This window comes from Haliaeetus albicilla, chromosome 5, assembly GCF_947461875.1.
Source record: "Haliaeetus albicilla chromosome 5, bHalAlb1.1, whole genome shotgun sequence".
In the NCBI taxonomy this organism is placed as follows: Eukaryota; Metazoa; Chordata; class Aves; order Accipitriformes; family Accipitridae; genus Haliaeetus; species Haliaeetus albicilla.
This window is the reverse complement of record NC_091487.1, coordinates 42,186,865-42,200,280: the sequence shown is the minus strand read 5'-3', so window position 1 is coordinate 42,200,280 and position 13,416 is coordinate 42,186,865.

The window sequence follows — 13,416 nt, the reverse complement described above, 5'->3', positions numbered from 1 at the left end:
ACAACCCTGCAGACCCCCAGGTCAGTGAAGGACGAGGGGGAGGAGGTGCTCCAGGCGCCGGAGCGAAGATTCCCCTGCAGCCTGTGGTGAAGACCATGGTGAGGCAGGCTGTCCCCCTGCAGTCCAAGGAGGTCCACGGGGGAGCAGATCTCCACCTGCAGCCCGGGGAGGACCCCACGCTGGAGCAGGTGGGTGCCCGAAGGAGGCTGTGACCCTGTGGGAACCCCACGCTGGAGCAGGCTCCTGGCAGGATCTGTGGAGAGAGGAGCCCACGGAGCAGGTTTTCTGGCAGGACTTGTGACCCCGTGGGGGACCCACGCTGGAGCAGTTCATGGAGGACTGTCTCCCATGGGAGGGACCCCACACTGGAGCAAGGGAATGGTGAGGAGTCCTGCCCCTGAGGAGGAAGGAGCAGTAGAGACAAGGTGTGATGAACTGACCCCAACCCCCATTCCCCGTCCCCCTGCGCTGCTGGGGTGGGAGGAGGGAGAGAAAATCGGGAGTGAAGCTGTGCATAGGAAGAAGGGAGGGGTGGGGGGAAAGTGTTTTAAGATTTGGTTTTGTTTCTCATTACCCTACTCTGGTCAATTGGTAATAAGTTAATTTTCCCGAAGTCAAGTCTGTTTTGCCTGCGATGGTAACTGGTGAGTTATCTCTCCCTGTCCTTACCGTGACCCACAAGCCTTTCATTATATTTACTCTCCTCTGTCCAGCTGAGGAGGGGGAGTGATTGAGCAGCTTTGGTGGGCATCTGGTGTCCAGCCAGGGTCAACCCACCACAGGGATCATGGTAGTGGAGGAATTATGGCACTATTTGTGATCGCTTAAGCTCTGTGCATCATTTATTTGTCCTTTTAACTGCTGCTACAGCTCAAGAAGGTGTCGTTACACCACTGTACTCGGTTATTCCTGTGCGTTTGAATCTTGTGTTGCCTCAGCTGGCACCGTTGTTTGTCTGTCTTGGGACTCTTGGGAGTTGGAGGCCCATGACAGGTGACGGCTCTTTTGGAGGTCCCCCCTCTTCATTTTGAAACAGAATTCTACCCCTAGAAAGACTTGGAGTCTCCACTTGTCTAGTAGTCTTTTCTGACAAAGCAGAAAGCAGCATCCCATCCTTCTCACCAGCCACCTGGGCCTTGCAGCCTGTGCAGCATTTCAAGCAACTGGAAAGCCCTTTGCCCCAGGTTTGCAGCCGCGCAACCTCCAGCATGCTCGTCAGCACGAGCGTGTCCCTGGGCCAGCGAGGCCTCTGGGACCTGTGGTTATGTCCGTCAGTAATCCACTTACGCGTCCACCCCACCTGCCCGGAGCGTCTGACCCGCATTAGTGCGTATGTGAACGCCCCTACCTGGCCCCGTTTCAGCTCTAACAGCCCCTTGCTGGCAGCAGGATTCCTGGGATACAAAGCACAAGCTAAGACCTCGCCTTGCTTTAACGGTGTTCACATACCAGGTTCAGCTTGCTCTCCTGAAGGTTCCCTGTTTTTTGTAGGACTGTTTCCCTGTTTTTTGTAGAACTGTCTGCGTACAGGACCAGTTCCTCGAGGTTACAGCTGCTGGCCCTGGCTCTCCTCCGGCGAAAAGCAGATGCTGGAAATCAAAGCTGAGCGACTCGAACCCGGAGGCGACTTTCTAACAAGCTGTCTTTGCAGCCTGCCTTCCTCCGCTCTCGCTCTCGCCATGAGGATGGCAGCCAGCCGGACCAGGATCCCTGCCTGTGTGAGATGTGGACGTGAAGGGGGGGTGTATCGACACCGCCCTGGCGAAGTGGGGGTCAGTAAGGGCAGCCGTGCCTGTCTGGCCGCAGTCAGAGGGTACGTGGGTGTAAGCGGGAGGGCTGCGGTGCTGCAAGAGCAGGGTTCGCTCTCTCCTGCGCCAGCCCTCTGGGACCAGCTCCGAAGAGGAGCAGACGGGCTTTTCGGCTTTTCTGCGTGGTTTTTGACTTCCTTTCATCTCTCTGGTGGGTGGCAGGGCTCCAGCCTCCCCGCTGGCCTCGGGGCCCCTGTAGTTCCCCCGTCCAACACGAAGGGGTGCCCCTCGCTGCGCCGCAGTGTGCTGTGCCTTGCGGGCTAAAACCAGGCAATTAGATAGCAGCTAAAAAAAGATCCACAAACATAAGCCGTATGCCATTTTTAGTGGCTTTCAGTTGTGATTTAACTCCTTGGAAAACAGCTGTATGAAGCAACTTGCCTGGCTCCTGGGCTCCTCCTGAGCTGTTCCTCTCTGGCCAAACGCGGGGCCTGTTGCGGCAGGGCTGCGGCCATGCGGCGAAAACCACGAGGTGTGCGGCTCGGCCCCTGTTTCTCCAGCTCACAGGGGGGTACGGGCACAAAGCTTTTTGGGCAAGGTCTGCAGGCTGGCGTGGGTCTGCACAGCTTACGTTAGCAACGGGCTCCGATTGCAGCCGAGGCTCCTGAGCCTTGCAGGGATATAAAATACTTCACGCCGCTGAGGTGCCAAAGGACCTGGAAAACGGACTTTGGATCCCTGGGCTTTAGGATCCAGTCATCTGTGATTGTTATTAGAAAAAAATGTAAAATAACCCCAGTGTTATCACCAATCAGTATAAAAAAAGGGGCCAGAGTTTTTAAACTGCGCTGGATCCAATCTACATAAAAAAACTAAATGGGAGGATGAATGCATCACAAAAGATCGCTGCTTTCAGGACTAGCACAATGTGTTTTCAGCCCATGGGGACTGGGCGACTGATGACCCCCACCCTTCCCCTGGACCTTCTGCAGCGTGAAAACATGATCGAGACTTGTTTGATTTGTAGCTACTTGCTTGTTCTGATTACACAAGAAGTCCAGTAGCAGGACAGTAACAGCTTTACAGGTGTTTTTAGGACAGCACACCGTTGTTCCTCCGAAGGACTGAGAACGGCTGTTGAAGCAGCACGTGCCGCTGTAGCCTCCAGTTTAACGCTTGGCCAGGATTTCCTGCAGCAGTAAGAGGAGAAGGGTGGGTCTGTGATGGAGGTGACGGAGTAGTTTGGCAGAAGCAACTGGGGAAGTTGCTGCTAGCTCTTGCACCACCTGTCCCTCGCTGCGTCCGCGGTGCCCTGTGCGCCAGACCCCCTTGATGGAGCTGCACAAGCTGCTCTTGGCCTGGGGGGCAGTTGCTCCTCTTTCTCCCCTTCTTCCACCCGTCCTTCTGCCTCCTTGGGCCTGGACCTCTGAGTCCCCGTCCTCTGCGTAAGGAAAAGGTGCTCAGACCCTGCTGCTTCCCACACTCTACCCCGGCCTGCCATGATACACACACTCCAGAGCCTCAAAGCCCAGGCCTGTGGCTACGCTCGCCTTCTGGCTCAAAGTCAACCACTAAGCAAATTCTGGGTTTTTTCTTCTTCTGAGAGCAAGGCTGAGGCAGCCTTCCAGCGTGAAAGTGCTACAGCAGAGCCCTGCTGATCTCAGTGAGCGGAGCTCCAGTTATCCACTAAGTTGGAAACGGCAGATCCACAGCACCACCCTCCTACGTATTCTGTATCTATCCAGCTTTATCCTGGCTTCCTTCAGGTGCCGCTTATCGTGCCTTATCCTGCAACCAGCAAATGCACATCTGACACCCCTCTGGTCGTGTCTGCGCAGTCAGAGCTCAGCTCAGCAGCAGCGTCGCAGCGAGCCCTCTGCTCCCTTCTGCTTCCCTCCAGCTCGCCCTACCCTCTGCATGACTGAGGGTCTGCCAGTTGTGCTCTTTTATTCACACAACATCTTCCACCCTGAGGTGTCCTAAAATGACGATAAAATCTTTTAAGGGATCCTGGAATTCCTTGCTGAGTAGCTTTTCTCCTGAAGGAAAAAAAAAATGCAACGGTGACCAGGTGTCTGGTTTCCTTCGGTATCAGATGAAGCTCAGAGCTGTTAAAAGCAGCTAAAGATGCCTCTCACTGCAGGAGCCGCTTGTTGCTTGTCATGGATGAAGCTGCGCTGTCCTCAGCCACGAGCCCTTGGCCCTTTCCGCGTGGGGGGCACAGCTCTCGGACAGCTCTGTCCGTCCCTGTCTAAGCCTGAGGCACTGGCAGCACTGAGCTTTGAAAACGTGTTCGTTAACGTTATGCCTTATTCCTGAGACGTGCTGGACCTGGACTTTGCTATAAAACAACATTCCGCAGCTGGAGAAAAATGTGATTCGATAAACCATTAGCGTCCCTTTGGGACCTGGCTGGAGCCACGTTTTTGTGTGCTCAGCCTTGTAAAGGCAGCAGGGCGCGGACAAGGTCCCTCCTGCCCAGAACGTGCCCCCCAGGCGCAGGGTGAGGGGCAGCTGCCAGCTTGGCCGGGCTTCGCTGGGTTTGCAGCATTTTGGAGGCGGCGGTGGGGCCTGCTGACGGCCACTAGCCCCTCTCCGAGGGCCTGGGACAAGTTATGGGGCTGGAGAAATTTGGAGGGGCTAAGCTTCAGCAAAGTTCAAACATACGCAAATGTTTCTACGTACAAGATGGGTAACACAGCAGATAGGATTTTCCTGCTCTGGTTATCTTGATTATTTTTTTTTAACGATGTAGATCTGACGTGATCGTGTCATAACTTGCGTTAAGGTGACTGGCTGCAAAAGCATGACAGAAGAAGGAGGTGCCTGCAAATCTTTTGCAACAGTAATGATTAACTCCTGCTCCTCAACCAGTGCTCTCACTTCTAGATTACAATGACTCTTTGGTTTTAAAAAACAGCTCAAGCAGACTTTCAGCTCCTGATGGCTTTGCAAAGCTCTAAATTCGCTTCCGCACCTTCTGAATGTCCATGGCAAAAAAAAGACAAAAGTCTTCCTGCAGAATCTCACCCCGCAACTGTTTTGTAGCTCTGACATACGGGGCAATCAACTTGAACTGTGAGGCTTAGTCTCCAGGAAGAAATTTTAATAAATGGCTCCCACCAGGCGAGCTGAACTGATGGCAGCCACAGTGGGAATTGTTTACTACCGTGCTCCAGTGTAGACAAGGCCTCATTGTCTGGCTTTGACGGGGAAAATGTCCAGTTTCATAAACTTTGCTGAGCAAGGGAGAAAATAATTATATTGCAGATCAGCTTACAAGGGGCACATTCATGTTTGAAAGAAAACTTGATTTTTCATAGGGTGAGGAAGAGAGGCACAACTGCCAAAGGGAAAACCCAGTGGCTTTGGTGACCTACTAAAATTGCCTCAAGTCAGAAGTTATTCCTGGCTGAAGGTGGGTCCCAGGGGGCTGGTTCCTTGGCTCTGGCTGGGAGGCAGGCAACCCAAGTGGAAATCGTGCGGGAAACCAAGTGCTCCTCCGCCTCCAGAGCCGCTCCATGCGCAGCTGGCACCCGGGTGCGAGGCGGGCAGGGCAGACAGCAGAACTTTCGCCGTGGCCGGACGGAGAGCCGTCGCTGCAGCTGCATCGTGCTCGGGCCCAAATGCCTTTGTGTCTCCAAGCTCCCCAATGGGCATCTGCCGGGGCAGAGGCTGTGGCGGCAGGCTCGTGTGTCCCCGTCCTCTGCCTGCCGACTCGGGAGCCCGCGGGCTCTTCGGAGCAGGTCCGTGCAGCGCCGGGCTCCTCCTGCGAGTCCCGAACCCCTGCGGGCGGCGGGCTCCCCGGTGCTGCTCGCCGGGTGGATGACATCGCTGCTGCCTAGAACTTGCCTGTTTTCAACTCCCAATTACCGCAGTTGTGATTTCATTTGCAGTATTTGAGCAAAGCGTTGGCAGCATTTTGCTTCATGTGTTTTTACTTAGGAGGCCGACAGGGCGAATGTTGAAGGAATATGTTTTATAGCGCTGGGTTGGCTGTGATGAGCCACATGCAGCCGGCCCGGGCTGCTGACTGGCTGCCTTCCCCCCTGCACTGGGAGTATTAGCTGAAGCCATTTTGGTTGTCTCCCCAAGGGGGAGGATGTAATTATCTTCTTTTTGCAAGATTGCATGTAATTTTCTCTTCTCTTTCTTAAAAAAAACCAAAACCTGAAACAGAAGCAGAAATGAACTGTGTAACAAGCTGATAACCTATTAATTCTTTCACCAGATTGAAAGCAAAGCTCGAAGGAGTCTAGTGCTATAAATCTCACCGTTTTTTTGTAAACGTTTCTCTCAAGGAAGCGTGCACTCTTCTCTTGCATGAAGCTGCAACAGCAGCATAAACCCAGTTTGTTGTCATGGCAATATCAGTAGTTGCCTTATCTGTATGCCAAATCGTAGGCACCTGTAGGATCATAGGAAAATTCAGGTGCAAAGGGACCTCTGGAGATCTGTAGTCCAGCCTCCTGCTCAGGGCAGGGTCAGCCATGAGATCAAACCGGGTTGCTCAGGGCTTTCTCCAGTCAGGACTTAAAAACCTCAAAGGATGAAGAAGGCATCACCTTCCTGGGCAACATTTCTAGGCTGTTGCTACCAGCTTTCTCACATTCCTAATTCCAGTAGTTTTGGGAATAATATTTTGGGTTTGCTGTGTCTTTGACATTTTATACACTGTGCTCTCTCTTTTTCACCACCTTGAGTCTATTAAGAAGAGGAATTTTCCTTCCACTTTGACTTCTTTCTCTGTCTGCAGGGTTGTTATACCTCGCTTTATTGCTCATGAACATACTAGCACAGGCCACACCACTATCTTGCATTCTCTTACCTGCTGAGGTTTTTGATGCCATGCTCGTCGCCATGATATCTGAAGAGTTTCTCCCATGAACTTAAGATCTGGCTATACTTTTATATTTCCCTCTCTTTCGGTCAGTCATCTTGCCAGATGACTAGTTCGCTGTGTTTTCTTGTATTCGACATTTGTTTTCTGCCCACATTGGCACTGCTTTGGGAAAGCATCCCTATTCAGAACAGTATTTGCACATTAGCAAGTACATACATACATTAGCAACATACATACAAGTTAAATGTGCACCTGACTGCTCTTCAGCTAGACTTAGAAGCACACAAATGTTGCCATTAATCCTAGTCCTTCCTATTTGTTGTCATGTGTGTAAAGTGCACGGGCCTAAAGAAAGGAGAGCACGCGTGTTTGTGTGTGTCCTTGTCCTGAAGGGCACTCACTTGCCAACTCTCTTTTGACAGGATTGTTTCATGAGTTTTGTGTTTCACTATTCTCCTGCTTGTATCGTATTTAGTGTACCAGGTCCTGAGGGCAAGGGCTGTCCAAGGTTTGTCCTGTTTAATTGAATTATGGTTGCCATGGGTAGTGGAAAGGTCAAATTTCATTCTGCATGGTGAATAATGCAAGCCAAGGTATGTTACAGAGGAAGGGGGAAACCTGGCTCTCAAAGTCTGTGTCAAGGAGCCAGGGGTCGAACTGACGGGGACTTTAAAAGGGGTTTATGGTAATTTGTTGCCCTACTTCCCAAAGAAATGCAGTTGGAATTGGGTACCAAATTTAGGCTTATTGGAAAACCCCAGCTCCACAGCCAAGTGCCACAGCTTTTTTTGTGCCTATTTCCATGCCAACTCTCTGCTTTCTGGCCAGTCTCCTCTGGGACAGAGTTGTGCTTTGCTTCAGACACCTACCAAAGTCCTCTCAGAGTCTCTCCAGAGAACCAAGCACAAGCAAAGGGACTGACATAAACTGTGTACTTCTAGGTAGGGCTGAGCAGGGTACCAGCGGTGGGTCTGGAAAAACACAAATAGATGCAGTGCCAGCATTTCAGGTATTTGATTTCCAAACAGTATGACATGTAGTTTGCATTTCAGCCCGTGCCTCGTTTCAGCGTCTCTGAGGTGAGAGGATGGAGCTTGGTGCTCTGGGATGCCACATGCTAAGCCCTCCCCTACAGGCTCCGTAACAACCCCTGGGAACCTCTGTACTGACCTCTGTACCAACCCGATGTATGGACCCCGCTGCAGCTCTGCCTGTGGGAGGGGGACGCAGAGGTGGGCACCCCAGTGGGAAGCGGCAGAACATCTCTGCAGGAGGGTCTGGGACACAGCAGGAAGTTTTGGAAAAAACTCTCCTGCAAGGTTTTGTTTTGATGTTTGCTTTTTGTTTTTAAGGATGTGAAAGGCAAAAAGCAGAGCAAGTAAAGGGAACATTCACAAGATGCCGCTCTCCAGGCAGGACTTCATGAGAACAGATGGGGAAACTGAGGCAAAAGGCAGTGCTTGAAACCTAGCCAGCTGAGTGTTGCTCAACAACATGAGAGAAAGAGAGAATTTGCATGCTCCATTGCATTTGATTTTCCAACATTCATACTTGAGCCCTAACAGGGACGACAGGGTCGCAGCATGAGAGGAAATTCAGAACATCATCAATGTGCTAAGGATTGCAGGAGACATAGCGAGCAGCTGTGAAAACTGATATAAACGGGTGGATTTCATGGCTTGGAATGACATCCCTTGTCATCAGAGGGACTTTCATTTTTGCTTGCTTGCTTACAGTTTTGCTGTAGTTCTTTAATTTTACTAGCAGTAGTAATAATAAAAGGCATCTGTGGAGGCCAGACAGCCGTAGAGCACATTCAAGCTGTAAGATCTGTCATGCCGTCTTCTTCTCAGGGCAAAATCCAAAGCTGGCTGAGTTCTGGTTTACAGTGTTAGCTTGCTGGGGATCACCAAGAGCAAGACTCACTGCAGCCAAGGCACTGCCTGCTTTGGGCTTGCAGAAGATGTTCATGCTACGTTGTTCTCCTTAATTACTGCTCTCTGGAAACATAAGGCATGGGATGAAGGAGAATAAAACAAACAGGCTTATTTAGGTCAATTACAAAAGTACAGGCTAATTGCGAACAAAGTGGTAAAACAGGAGCAGACGGGGCTCAGAGGAAAACAATGTCAACAGTGACCTACATACTCTCGGGATGGGAGGGGGAGGTTAGACAGCAGGCGGTGGGGAACGCATAGCTCAGCACAAGAGGGGTTTGCATGCTTCTCTCCTTTCAGGTCCCTGGGCCAGGGCCAGCCTGCGTGCGGAGTGCCGTCCGTGCAGTCTGCGCAGAGCTGGCCTAAACACGTAAGAACATCCAGGGAGTCATCAGCCAAGTGATGTAAAGGCATTGCTCCCATGTGACGTTTAGCCCCGCAGGAAGCTGCAAGACCTCTTCCCCGAGCCTCAGGGCAGACCTGGAAAGTAACAGGCCCCCCCACTTTCCATGCAGAACAGCCCTGGAGTGAAAACAGTGTAGTTTGTACGCTCTGGCTTATGCTGCCAGAGGGAGGACAAGTGAAGGACAATCACTTGCTTAGACGCATGCTGGAAAACGTATCTCGTGATCCCTTTCTCTGCCTGTAACGATAAGGAGCTCTCTCTAACCTAACCTGACCCAACATAACCTATAACCCAACTGAACCTTTCTACAGGAGACGGGCCCTTGGGTGATCTTAGAGCAGTAAGGCAGCAGCTTTCAACCTCCGCTCAGTGAGCCCTTGCAAGTACATTTAAGATGTTTGTGAAAGGCAGTTGTTCCCAGCTACCTTTCACAAACCCCCTAAACCCACTGCCAACAGGCTGAATTATGTAGGTGTCTGCACCTCTACTCACTGCGAAATGTTTATGGGCCCAAAACTGGGAAAGGTATAAAGTGACTGCTCTAAGGGAAACCTTTATCATTCCTTGCTGAGTTCAATGGTAAGTTCATACTGTGCTTCATATTTCCAGAGAGCAGTAATTAAGGAGAACAATGGAACACAAATAACTCCTACAAAAGGGAACAAGGATTTGGCATCCCTTATTTAAGTACCAGCTCAGTCAAATGCTTTCCTATCATGTGGTTTTCAGCTCTGGACTCCCCTTGCAAGTAGGGACCTCTGTATCCAACATCCAATCTCTGTATGCTTGCCAGCCCTGGCACCTGGCCAGTCAATGAGAGACAGCCTTCTTCTATCTGCACACCCCTGTTCTTGTCTCTACCTACATCTAAGGTCCCAGCTAACTACTCTCTAAAAAAAGACAAAGTTCATGCAAGGCTGCAGTTAAACTGTGGGCTTCTGAGACTGTCAAACCATTTGGTCCTGCGTGTAAATCGGACCAGACTCAGTTAGATCTAAGCTTAAAGAAACCCCCACGGATTAGCCTGGGTAACATGTCATGGTTTATCTGACCAGCCAAAGCTGTGATGGTGGGGAGTTCACAGGACCGAGATAGTGTCTGGGACAAGTTTTTCCTCAGTACCGGCTGTATGTCCTCTCTTCTAGCCTCCATGTAGACAGCAGGAAGCACAACACGTTTACATTCAGCAGCTACCGCATGGTATTCTGATCCCCTGCCACTGAAAAATGAACAACACAGACAGGTCCTGCTTCTGGCAAAAATTTAATAGGGTTGTAACATAATTTACCCCCCTTCACAAGCTGGCTAACGCACGTATGTGTGGGCCAGGCCACAGCTAGTGGGGATAACTGTTCACGTGTACCAGCTGAGAAGCTGGAACAGAAGTAGCTGTGGCTGTGGCATCAGGGGCTGGGGCTGCTGCCGGCCCCTGCAGTACCCAGGTAGGCTTGTCTGTCCCCACGGCATCCAAGCACTGACCAGGCTCTCGTGAGGACCGTTCACAGCACGTGCTGCCCGTGGGAAGCCATTCCTACAGGCTTAAATCAGCTGGCCCAGATTGTTTTTTATCAATCACATCTGCCACCTCACAGCAAGCTTGGAAGCATACCTTGCTGCACACCGGATGCGCACATGCCTCAGGCACCAGGTGAGTCAGAACACGGCCGTGGTTTGACAGCTGAACGGACACATGTGCATACTTTGCTAATTACGTTAAAAATAGTTTTACATGAGGGCATGGATTTTGTTGATCCCTTGAAATACAGGAGAGAGACACAAGTGGACTAGTTCACCTGTTATACTAGCAGAGCCAAAATTTAAATGAATTTGTAATTTTTTCCTTCAGTTTAGGGCACATTCTTCTAATTCAGAAAAAAAAAAAGTGTAGCTGTGCTTGGGATTTCCAAGTACCTTTTGCCTGTGCACCTTTTGTCTTATTACAGAAATTATCCATCCTTGGTAGATACAAGCCTTTTCTAAGCACAATCTTCCTATCTTTAGTTGGGCTTTCTATACTACACATTTTGTTTGTACTGCCCATAGTTTCTCTTTATCAGCAAAATTTCCTGGTAGCCAGCTGAACAGCATTCATGCATGTATATTTTTCCTTTTTTAAAGCTCAGCTGGGATCTGTGATACAAGCATGTTCTCCCTGGATGCTTTATGAACCATAGATGTCTACATGACTTTTTCATGGGAACATATGAAGAAAAGATCCTGTGTAACTGCTGGCTGGAATCTAAACTTTCAAGTCAGGTACCAGGAGCCTGATAAAAAGACCCAGGCTACGGTTGGAAACAATTTCCAGAAACTCTGTCTGCTTTTCCCTTGTAGCTGTGGCAACAAAGGAGAGAGATGAAGGGACAAAGCTCACTGGGGGAAAACAAGTCAACAAAACCAACTAACTCTGGTTAGGCTTCATCACCTGACATGCTGTCCATTGAGCTGTGGAGACCTTTGTGTGTCCTGTGAAGAATCCTTGGTGCATTTTGCCAGGGCAAACTCATAACTAATTGAGAGGTTAATAATGAAATTATTATTAAGCTTGCAGTCATTTTCATAGTTGGAGAAAAATTAAATATAAAATGCCCTCTATATACTGCATGGTAGCTGCTTTTCTTCTCTTGCCCTCTACCTGTCTAGTTTCTCATATAGTTATTTTCATTCTGGACTAGAGCAAAGTTGTTTGTCTTTCCTTCTCCACCCTCTCTCCCTGTCTGAGTACCTGCTGTTCACTGTTCTAACAAGTCAACAGGTGGAAAAAAGGCATTATGACCCTGCTGAATCAACATCCTGTGAGGCTAAAATGATAGCCGTTAGCCTAACTGGAAAGCAGCGCCATGGTCCTTTGGAGGTAGAAGGGTAGACAACTCTTACAGAAGACTGAATGTTCTTCTTCCACAGGGTTTCAAAGTTTGTGGGAAAAATGTGTTCTCTGCTCTTCATTGCTCAGGAAAGTGGCAATGAGGGTGTGGAGCAAAATGTCTGTCCTCACTATTTTTGCAGATATGCATGAGCAAGTTCAGCCCATGCTCTAAGCTGTCTGGAATGAATCTGCATGAGTGTGACGCTGATCCCTGACTAACTCACCTGGTCTCTGAGCTGGCCTCAGTTGCTCATGCTGGCTGCCACAACTTCCAGTTTGGACCTCCCTCTAGTAGCAGGAGAGCAGGTCAGCTCTGGCACATCGGTGTCTGAAAAAATGAAATCCTTTCCCAGATCTGTTTCTTTAAGAAATCAATAAAAAAATGGCAAAAACAAGCTGACCAAGCGACTGTCCTGGATCATGGCTGCAGCATGGTATCAATACGTTGGGCTTTCAGAAGCACGGGGCACCTCGCTGCCCCCCTCAACCCAGCGCTTGGGCAGCGCTCAGCCGATCCGGTGATGGGACCACGGCTGCCCCTCCTCATGTCAGCACGGCTGGCTGGAGAGTCGCGTCATGCTCCCTGCCTGGCCGCAGGTGGTGAGAAGACCTTTGTGTGTAAGGAGAACAAGTTCAAGGAAAGGTTTTAATATCACACTGAGAGGGCTCATGTAGCACTTTTGCTCTGTTGCTTTGTGTCGTCTTTTACGTGCTCTTTTTTATCATGTTATTTTTGACTAGGAAAATAATTTTGTTTAAAATCACTTCTAAAATGTTCCTTTTGCTTGCAGCCCTGCAGGAGGATTACAGGATTATTTGCATGATGCTATTTCTTAGAAAAGCACAGAGGATTTCTGCAACAGAGAAAAAACATTTTCAGATACTTCATTACCTCATGCTTAAAAATACAGCATTTAGTTTATTGAAGCATCTGTTCTCTCCCATTATTTATGGCATCCCTCAGAAGACTACTTTAAGAACACATCATTCAAGACCAAATGCCAAAATAAAATGATATAATTTATTCATGGTATGTTGTCCTTTCTGGCAAGGAAGAACTCACGACCTTTAAAGTGAAGCTGAGCCCTGTTGCCTTTGGTTATCATTAACTGATCTCAGTGAAGGTGCTGTGCTGTGGAGGTGGGCCCTACAGGAACATATTGCAAAAGACAAGCCTTGTTCTGAAGTAAAGGCCATCTACAAAAAGGTGAGCAGTAGTAAGAAGACAATAGTGGCACAACAAAAGAACAGCAGTAATCGGTGGGGTGGGTGAGCACAGCGAGAAGCACACACACCATCACAAGCCACACATGCACGTGTTACCTTTAACAAGCTTCGACAGAAGAAGCAGCAAATGACTGGCCAGCAGATTACCAGCTTGACTGCTGCCGTGGGAGAGCTTATTTTTGACACCATGAGCAAGACCAACATCAGGAAGTATGTCATGGAGCAGCAGGCTTACCAATTGCTTCTAGACATGCCACTGGATGAAAAGTAGAAGGTTATTTCTCTTAATTTCAAGTTATTTGGTATTTATTGGAGGATAGGACTGGGAGAACAGAAGCCATGCAGGTTAGCATCATCTACTCCAGTTTCACCCAAGCTAAAGCTCTAGT